General features: G+C 45.6%; 1 non-coding gene across 1 annotated transcript; it reads right to left on the bottom strand.

Annotated features, from left to right (window-relative positions):
* Positions 1-234: 234 nt before the first annotated feature.
* Positions 235-419, bottom strand: LOC126532476 (U2 spliceosomal RNA). Its single transcript, XR_007599797.1, has one exon. It is a non-coding gene; the product is annotated as a U2 spliceosomal RNA (small nuclear RNA).
* Between the last annotated feature and the right edge of the window lie 9,178 nt (positions 420-9,597).

Below are 9,597 nucleotides of genomic sequence, written 5' to 3'. Positions count from 1 at the left end.
AGAACCACAGGTAGTCCAAATTTCCAGATTTACCCACTACGGCGTGCCTCATAATCAGGTCGTGGTTTTAGCACGTGAAACGCCATAATTCAAGCAAATGTTAGAGTAACGATTTAAATGTATCGGTTTCTCGATAATATTATAGCAACGCTTTCTTTTCCCAATATGTTTTTTTTTTTTTTTAAAGCGAAGCTGTATGGGGCTAGTTTCCGGGGGTCGATGTCCTTAGGCCAAAAATTGTGGGCCGATCCCGATGATTGTGCCATACCGGGCCGACCCACGGCGGAGGTGAAGCAGGCCTAAAGCACTCCACCAAATTGCAAAAAAAATAAGTTTAACATCTTGAGTTCAAATACAACCCCTATCAAAAATTAAGCTGATGAGAACACACACTACACCCCGACCCGCGTCGGCCATATCAACGTTCGCACCGCCCTCTCTATGTCAGCGTTGCAAGCGCTTTCACCTCCTTTCCTTTCCTTCCTCTCTCCCGTGGTGACGGTCTCATCGAAACGTCACGCGTGTCTAGTTTCATCCGGCTCCTCGATGCAGCGGTCCCGTCATCCACGCGAATGCAGACAAAAAAATTATGGTATATGAGTCCGTACCTATGTACGAAATTCTGTGTCACCTCTGTGCCGCATGATAAGCAGCTTCGCTGGTCATCGACCTTCACAGAGTCGAATGGCTCATGACTTTTCTTTTTCTTATTTTTCATTTGACGATAAGGTAACCAGGAAAAAAGATAACCAGTAATAAGAGGAAATTAATGACTGATGTTCCCAAAACACATATCATATAGAGTGTTTCAGCGAACATTTTCAAACATTTCTAAAAATCGCCTGTGGCAGATAGCAGAATTCTAGTCAGTGAGCTACTCTACTCGAAGAGACGGAGATTACTTGTACAAAAGATTTAAATGCATGATCGACTAATTAACAAAAGTTCACTAATTAAGTTTTTAGCTGATTACCTTATGGCAGCTGTTGCAATTTACAAATTCTAACAGGTGAGACTGCAAGGCATGCCCACTTGAAGATAATTGTGTTGACGACACCGTTTACGAGATATGCGCCGTCAAACTGGCAGTAAAAAAATGCCCTTCTGCTCCACTTACTTTCTGAACAAAACGTCTTTTCATGCATTGAAGCACAAAAATAACTGGAATGCCAATGCATTTCTCCGCGATGTTCGGGAATTAATATCTCTAAACTGGTGCCAGCCTGAGAATTTGTTCCAAGTGGATCCGCTTTGTGAATTCCCCGGCTAGAATTTGTAAATTGAAATATGTGCCATAAGGTAATTTGTTAAAACTTAATCAGTTAATTTTTGTTCGTTCGTTGAATATGCATTTCAATTTCTGTGCGCAAATAATGTCCGCCTCTTCGAGTGGACCAGCTCGTGCACTAGAATTGTGCTATATGTCACAGGCGATTTCTTTAGATTTTCGAGAGTGTTCGCTGAAACACCCGGTATAGCAGGGTGCCGTAATGATAGCAATCTGCGGGGTAAGAAGTGGTCATAGTGTTGAAGGAGTCTACTATGTTGGCATAACTTGACTAAAAGTAGTTTTTAAATACAGGCCAAAGTTCCGACAGAAATCATGATTTGCCATAATCATTTACAGCCTGCATTTATTATTTTGTGATATACACCAAAAAGTTATGAAGCGCTATAACATTCTGGCACAAACATAAAGTCTTAAGGACAACCTTAAAGTATGCTATGAATAAATCTCCACTGTAGCCTTTCTGCGTCTGCTTCCTCTTCTGCTCTGATAGTTTTCCTTTTCGTCAGGAGGTAAAATCACTGCAAATCACCTGAACAGCGCTGAGTAATCTGCCGACCTCTAGTGCTTGCAAATCTCCCTGCTGTAATGACTATCAGAACCAAGAGTTCAAGTGTTCTAACCGCACTTTCTCCAGCAATCAATTCTTGCCATTTAAAAAAAGTTTTTGTTAATCCTTCACTGCAAGCATGCGTGCCTAAGCTGAATATTTAGCAGAGGGGACGAAATCATTTAAAAATGCGTTGTAGTCCCTGCAGCCGATGAAGCTCGTCACAAAACCCGCCGTGGTGGTTTAGTGGCTATATGGTGTTGGGCTGCTAAGCACGACGCAGCCATGGCGGCCGCGTTTTGACGGGGGAGAAATTCAAGAACACCGTCATTCAGGTGCACATTAAGGAACCTGCAGGTGATCCAAATTACTCCGGAGTCCGCCACTACGGCGTGCCTTATAATCAGATTGTGGTTTTGGTGCGTAAAATCCCATAATTTAAAGGAGCCCTTTACTAGAAGACGATGAAGCACTTTAGTAACAAGACGAAGCACACACAGAAGACACACACACGCGCTCGCGTGCGCACGCACGCACGCACGCACGCACGCGCACACACACACAACAGCTCTGTGTCATTACCGGTTCGCTCTCTGTATGGTTATTTGTTAAGACCAGCAGTGATCACAAGATGGAGTGCTCTCTGCATCATTAGGAACGAACTCGGACAAGACCGAACTAATCACTCTGGGAACGTCCAGCATTTCGTCTTCCCTCCCAGGAAAGTGCGACAAGAATAGTGAGGCGAGCAGAATCTTTCCCCATTAGTTATTGCGCACGCCTTCGGCACACGCCAAGTGCTTCCGGAAATATTCGCTACTTGCCTCGCAAAATTAAGGCGCCACTTCGCTTTCGCCTGCAGTTCGACAGTTTTCTTCTCGAAACGGAAGCAATCATTGCTCGAACGCCAAAAAAAACTGTTTGAGAGGTAATTGTCTGCACGTCCAGTGGGCTACTACATATTTTGTTCAAAAGTGACCGGTCAGGTAAAACCTGTTCACCACATTTCTGATTTTCCTTACGTTGACTACGTGCTGAACGCAAATGAAGTTACAGGCCACTTTGCTAGATATGTGAGCAACACAACGCGAATAACTGAATATGTGTTTAAGTAGCGCTTATTCGTGGACATGCAAATTCGAACTAGAAGTGTAAGATCTACTAACTTTTACGTTGAACATTCCATCTTGTGCATTTTATTGCTCGACAAATTTGTTGAACAGCTATAGCAGGTGCCTCGTTATTTGTCGCTAACAGAGGTCTATATGTACAGTCATGTGCGCTATGACCTGCAAAACCGGTGCCCGTGGTCGAAGGGGCTCCAAGACTGTACGGCTGCGCAGACGCAGGGTAAGTTCCAGACCTAAGCACAGCTTGAATTAGTGATATTCATTGAACCACTATTTCGCATGTCAAAGCCACCGCGTAGCCCTGGAGCCCCTTCGACCACAAACAAAGGTGTTGTGATATCGCACGTGACTGCACAGGTGTGAAATTGTGGGCCTTCTGTGTGTTAAATCCAACCTGCTTTGTTATATCAACCGAATTAGAGAAAATTCAAAGAAGAATATGGTGTCACATGTTTTTATGTGTCAGAAACGCAGCTTTCTCCTCTCCGTGTGGCAGCAATATTTCAGATTTTCGAGCAGCACTGAAGAGCACAGACAGACAAACAATGAACTTTTATTGAGGTCCTGAGGAACTAGCCGGCGGAGACACGTTGGGGCCCCCGGCTCGCCGCTGGCTGCTCCCATGTCGGAATCGGGAGGCCAAGCCTCTCCGCTCTTTCACGCGCCCTCTGAACGGCCATGGTCTGGAGCTTCCTGAAGAGCACAGGAATCAGCTTTTCATCCCGTGTAGTTGCCCCGCAGTGTAGAACAGATGGCAAACTTTAATATGAAAAGCTTTATAAGTTGTTTTTTTCTTGCCCGTTTCTGTGGTGGTCGGACTTCCACCGCTGATACAAAGGCGCCGATATAAAGGTCACACGTTATCGCGGGAGAGTTTTTGTTTTGGACATCCGATGGTTTAGGTGCTGTGGCAAGGACAGCCCTCCACTTCTCCCGTCGAAAACGCCTCGAGTGGTCCGTCGCATGGCAGTTTTGGCATATATTCGCGGGCTTCTTTCACGCTCTGAAAGCCAAAGCTATTTTTATGTAGCACATATTAGGCAACAGAAAGCCGGGAGTTTTTCATGTTGCTTTACAATGTTATCATTGACACTTTTCATCTAATTATCAGTAGAGACACGGGATACAGCCAACGTCACACTTCAATAGTAATGAAAAAAGAAACCAAGGACAAAATATGGCACGCAAATGATCGAATGTGAAGCTGTGTTTATGCAATACGTACCCGAACACTGTTGACGAAGCTACAAATTGTAGAACTATTCACAAATTTAAATATGCAATGCAAAACATGCTATCTTCTGATCACGACATTTTTAACGAATGTTAATGGCGTTTTAAATTGTTCGACGTCAATAGTGATGTTATAAATGTTATATTCTAAATGTATAACTTATGTTAGTAACAGAATGTTCTTATTTTTATTTGCAGGATTGTGTTTATTTATTTATTTGCTATTTCGCAAACAGTTGATATTTGCAGTGTGCTTAAAAATTTTGCTGTAAATAGTTTTGATATTTTCTGTCTTATTAGTTGTATTTCGTTTTATTAGTAGTGACACTTGTAAACTGCTACTTCTGCTACTCCAGCGAGGTAAAGGCCTTAGTCAGGAGGTTAATGCCCTCCTTTTGCCTTAACTTGCGGGCAAACCTTGTATTTGTTTTGCCCAAATAAAGAACTTCCACTTAAATATAATCATAATAATATCTTAGAAGATGATTAATTAATTAAGACTAATTATGTGTTTAGGCGGACTGCAAAAAATAATCTGAGTATCCACAAGCGACGGCAAGCAACATTACCTTTGTTCTGTCCAGCTACGTGGCATTTGCATATCTTTAAATTTTGGTGCGTGATAGTTCGAACACTGTATAATCGCATTCCCTACTGCCTGTCTTCATTGTTTCTCCTCATTCCCCTATTTTTCTCCTCTTTCCTTTTCCTTTGATCAGGGTAGCACTATGGGAGACTCTGCGTTTCCTCAAAACATTCTTCTCTCTGTCTCTCTCCCTCAATAAAGCTTTCGCTTCACATTCCAGCATTGCATTGACGAATCAACACACTTCTTTTGTAACTACCTAACTGTCTGTGGCCTGAAAAACAACAGTTCGTAATTTTTCAGTGCAGCTTAGAAACAGCGTCGAGTTTTCCTACAAAATAAATTTGTGCTGTTTTTCTGTAATTCTTCGGATGTACAAATGAACTCGAACCGGTTGGAACCAGTTTGAACCGTTATTTTTTAACTCCGGATTTGAACTCGTACTGAACCGTATTTAGTAAGCGAAAACAAAAACCAGTTAGAAAAAACTTAAAGTGACATTTCATTTCGGGAAAGCGGGTTACGCGCAAGCGTATGAGTATTGCATTTTTGTGCATTGCGCGTAGAATGCTTTAAAAATGCTTTGATTGTATAAGTGTGGCGGCTTCTTCAAGGCCTATTTTTATTTTGTATGTTTTATGTCCGTTTTTCTCAATATTTATAAAGTGCAAACCGGTATAAGGAACGATGGTAAGGTGCTGTAAGAAAACGCAAATCCTGTATTATTTCAAGTAATTTGGTAATGGGCTATTCACATTATTCATTTTGCCCTTCTCCTTCTTTCTCTTTCGGAATCTCCTGGGCACGCCAAGCCCGCGCCTTTTGCCGGACTTGTACAGCTTGTGCCCGACGCTTGGCGTCGACTTCGGAGTCGGTCGACTCACTATCAGCCTGCAGCTGCTTGCGTCACTACTCCGTCCTAGCTCGGCCTCTCAATCACGAGACGAACCCGGTACGTCCATAGTGCACACAAAGCCCGCATCAACTACCAGAGGTGGTCAACCCAGCGCGCCTCCGCCTACCCTACTCCTCCGCGACGTTTTGCCTCCTTGATCCTTCGCCGCTTCGCTCAACGCCACATAGATAGACTTTGCGTTGTTTTGCCGAGCGCTCAGTGCGCTCTTCCCTATATTCCCCGGTGCGCGATTCTCCTCTCCACCTCCAGGCGTTTTCCTCCTCCGCCGCTGGCTTAACCTCGCGGTGACACACACACAGATTTCATGCTTGCGCGTATAAAGTTTCCGTTCTACACTCCGCCCCTTCCACTAGACTCCCCGCTCATCTTCGCAACTTGGTTGGCCGAGATCAAGCACGCGATCTCCGTCGGCATGTTTCCTCGCCTTCCCTCGCCTAAGTTAGACCGCCGTCATAGTTCCGACCTACCACTAAAAGTGCCGTAAGAGACGAAGAAAGCTATTCGCTTTAACATACGCCTTCAAGCGGAGCATTCCGTTATGAAAGAAAATAGCTTTCTAGAAGTGCTCAGCTTTCCGCTTACATTGACAATCATATCATCGATGAATTCTGATTAATATGTAAACATATTGCAGGGAGTGCTTTCAGCAAATTCCAGAATCACTTTGAGTCGATATAGAGCTCCAAATTAAGAATATCGCGCATTGAAATACGTTCACCTTGAATCGTAGAGTCGACTCCTCGGCAATCATGGCGTCGCCGCACTATGAAATCACGGTTGCGCCCAAACTCACATTAAGCAAGATAGCGTTCTTTTCAGACAGATAGAGTACTCGTAGGGTGCAGCTCACCAAATCGGGACGCTCCTTAATCGCTACACTTATTGTTTCTGTAAGTGTTCCAGCGTCCTACTGAAACTTGCGCACTCTCGTCGTGCGCCCACGCGCAAGAGCTGCCGGCGGGCACGGGCCAACGATGGCCGAATTGCGTCAAAGCCTCATTCTCGCCTTTTGTGTCTCTCTCGCCTTTAACTTCGTTTGTGAGTCACACGGGGCGACCGGAAAGGTGGTTATACTGGATATGTGCCAAACGAGGGCTGGAGGAAGGCCCCAAACTTCTTTCATCTTTCTTTGTTTCTTACCTTTATGGCGCAATCGTTTACTGCGTTGTAGAGCGTGCAATCGCAGCCGTGGGGATCAAAGGGATGGAAATATGTGCACATAACGCCCAGCGTCTAACGGCTAGAATATTTCACAGGCGGCACACCCATGTCGTTATCCGGTTCAGCAGACGTACGTCTGCTGAAGCGGCTGTGGGAGCTTGGTTGCCGCGGCAACCCAGCTCCCAGAGACATAAAAGCTCGATGAGCCCGGATTCGCGCGCTTATGCAATGACGCCTCGTAGCTTACTTCTTGGACGTCGTAGTAGTTACTGTGTTGTTCATCTTGCATAATAAACACCCCAGTGGGGACGTCTGCAACGCCGTTGACTCAATAGGGTCGTTCCCTTGCGACAGTGCGCTGTTGCCAATCCCAGTTAACTAACTCATACTTAAGCGCACATGTGCGTCCTTAATTGTGTGTGTCATGCAGGGTGTCTATGACGTCGTTTTATACCGAGCTATACTGAGCCAGAGCGGCTGCCATGTTACAGTGACTGTTATGTCGAAGGCCTTGCTTAGTGAGAACATTCACGCGCATCCCTAGGAGTACGCGTGCTTTTGATATAACATCGATATAACGGAGTGATCTCGCAAGGAGTTGTTACTTCTCCTATCTGTCGACAGTTAAATCAGAAGTCAAGTCAGAATTCACGTGAGCTATATGTTGGCTACCCTGTACTGGGGGAGGGGCAAAGGGATGAGATAGGTGAGAGAGAGGAAAGAAAAAAATCCCAACAACATACACACACACGTACACACGATACAGACGAACTGTTTCTGTGGGCACTGTCACGCAGTCTGCGAAGGCGTTCCTAGTGTAACACAGTGTCACCGTCCAATCCTACGTCACGCAGTGTACAGTCAGAGTTTGTCAGAAAATCCCGTGTCTTTTAAATACCGCAGCAGCGCCGTCATAGCGGATCGCGCTGATGTTCGCGTAGGTGTGGTTTTCTATCCTTGGGCGCTTGTCCAGTCTGTCTAGGGTGGCTGAGAGGACTGCTCTTTGTGGGTTGAAACGAGGGCACTCACAAAGAAGGTGCGCGATTGTTTCATTGCGCCCGCAGAAGTCACAAAGTGGGTTGTTGGCTATTCCGAGAAGAAAGGAGTACGTATTTGAAAATGCGACTCCAAACCATAGAGGGACTAGAAGGCTGCAGTTACGTCGTGGAAGATCGGGCAGAATACGGAGCTGTAAATTAGGGTCCAGGGTATGAAGGCGTGCATTTGTAAAGTCAGATGAATTCCATTGAGCTAATGTTAGGTCACACGCAAGTGAGGAAAGTTTTTTCCCTGCGTCGGCTCTCGAAAGAGAAATGGCAACGCAGTTGGCGCCGCCATGGGCAGATCTCGCAGCTGCGTCTACTCGATCATTGCCATGTATGCCACAGTGACTAGTGATATCAATGGGTATTTGATCAAATTATACAGAGCGCAGCTGTACACACTGGCAATACTCAGTCAGTGGAAATTAAACCACACCGCCCTACCAGGCCTACGACAGCGCTCAGGGGTCGATCCCACTAGTGGCTCACATTAAAAGTTGGCAAGTCTTGGCCCCTTCGCAATGCATTGGACTTTCCAAGTAGCCTCTGATACATATGCCGTGCGCTGAAATAATAATGAAAGCAACGACTTCGCTAAGAATTCAACGAACCCTTTCATCTGTAGTGTGTGAGTTTAGGGAAACTCAGGCGACGAAGTACATATGAGCCTGGCTGTCTGAGTGAATAGAAGGAGCGAAAGAATTGCCTGCGCAGTAACCAAACAACGGCCTCTCCGCCCGGATTCCTCGGGTCAAGTTAGAATCGCCGAATGATCGGGTTCACAATTGAAAGTGATTGCGAATTATCGACAACAAAAGGGTGTCGGTTTCTGTTTTCGCTTCTAAGGTCTTTAATAAAGTTCAGTAATTACAGTTGCGAAGTAAAATTTATTAATGCAACCAGACGGCGGTAAAGTCTGTTTTCCTTTCCTCCCCCCCCCCCCGCCCCGCCCCTTCCAACTCCTTCCACTCCACCCCCTACTTTTGTGCCGCCTTCCAAGCATGACGAAGAAACGCGCTTTCGTGCCAGCAACTCTTTTGTGCCGGGGAAAATCGAGTTTTACTGGTACCGCTACTGCTACTCCCTTTCCGGGTCACTGCCTTCGAGAAGGATCCTTGTTTGAGCATTAAGCGACGCTTTCAGGCTCCTTCGTGCCGGGCGCTGGTTTCGCCACGCAGCGAGAGGCATACCTTGCGAACGCCTTTGCTGTGTTGTTCGTGCAAACGTCGGTTGCGTTCCCATACAGCTTAGCGGGTCGCCCGCGGCGGATACCTCTACCCATTTTTAACGACTCCCTAGAGGCACACGGAAATGTAGGCGTGCGAATTCCGATAGTACTTTCGGCAATGTTTCTAAGCACCTCTGCCTTTTTCCGCAAGAAGCAATCGTCAGCAAGGTATTTATAGCACAGTGAGACAGAGAACAAGTACTCACTTAACAACGCAGGCACTAACTCCTTATACGGCAGTCGGCTACCTCAGGAACGTTACGCTTTCAGAGGAAACTGAGTACGTCTTATGGAAACAAAGTGCAGCAAATAAACAACATAATTATTGAAACAACTTGCCCTGTGTACTGCACAGTCTATCTGCGCAATGTACAATAGTGTAAGCTCGAGCCAAGCGTTTAGCTCTTATAAAACTTTCAGTGAAGAATTCTGGCAGCAAAGAGCTCAGGATAAATGGCAATG

Source organism: Dermacentor andersoni, chromosome 5, assembly GCF_023375885.2.
Source record: "Dermacentor andersoni chromosome 5, qqDerAnde1_hic_scaffold, whole genome shotgun sequence".
In the NCBI taxonomy this organism is placed as follows: Eukaryota; Metazoa; Arthropoda; class Arachnida; order Ixodida; family Ixodidae; genus Dermacentor; species Dermacentor andersoni.
Note: the sequence above shows the minus strand (reverse complement) of the source record. Positions and strands in the feature narration are given on the sequence as shown.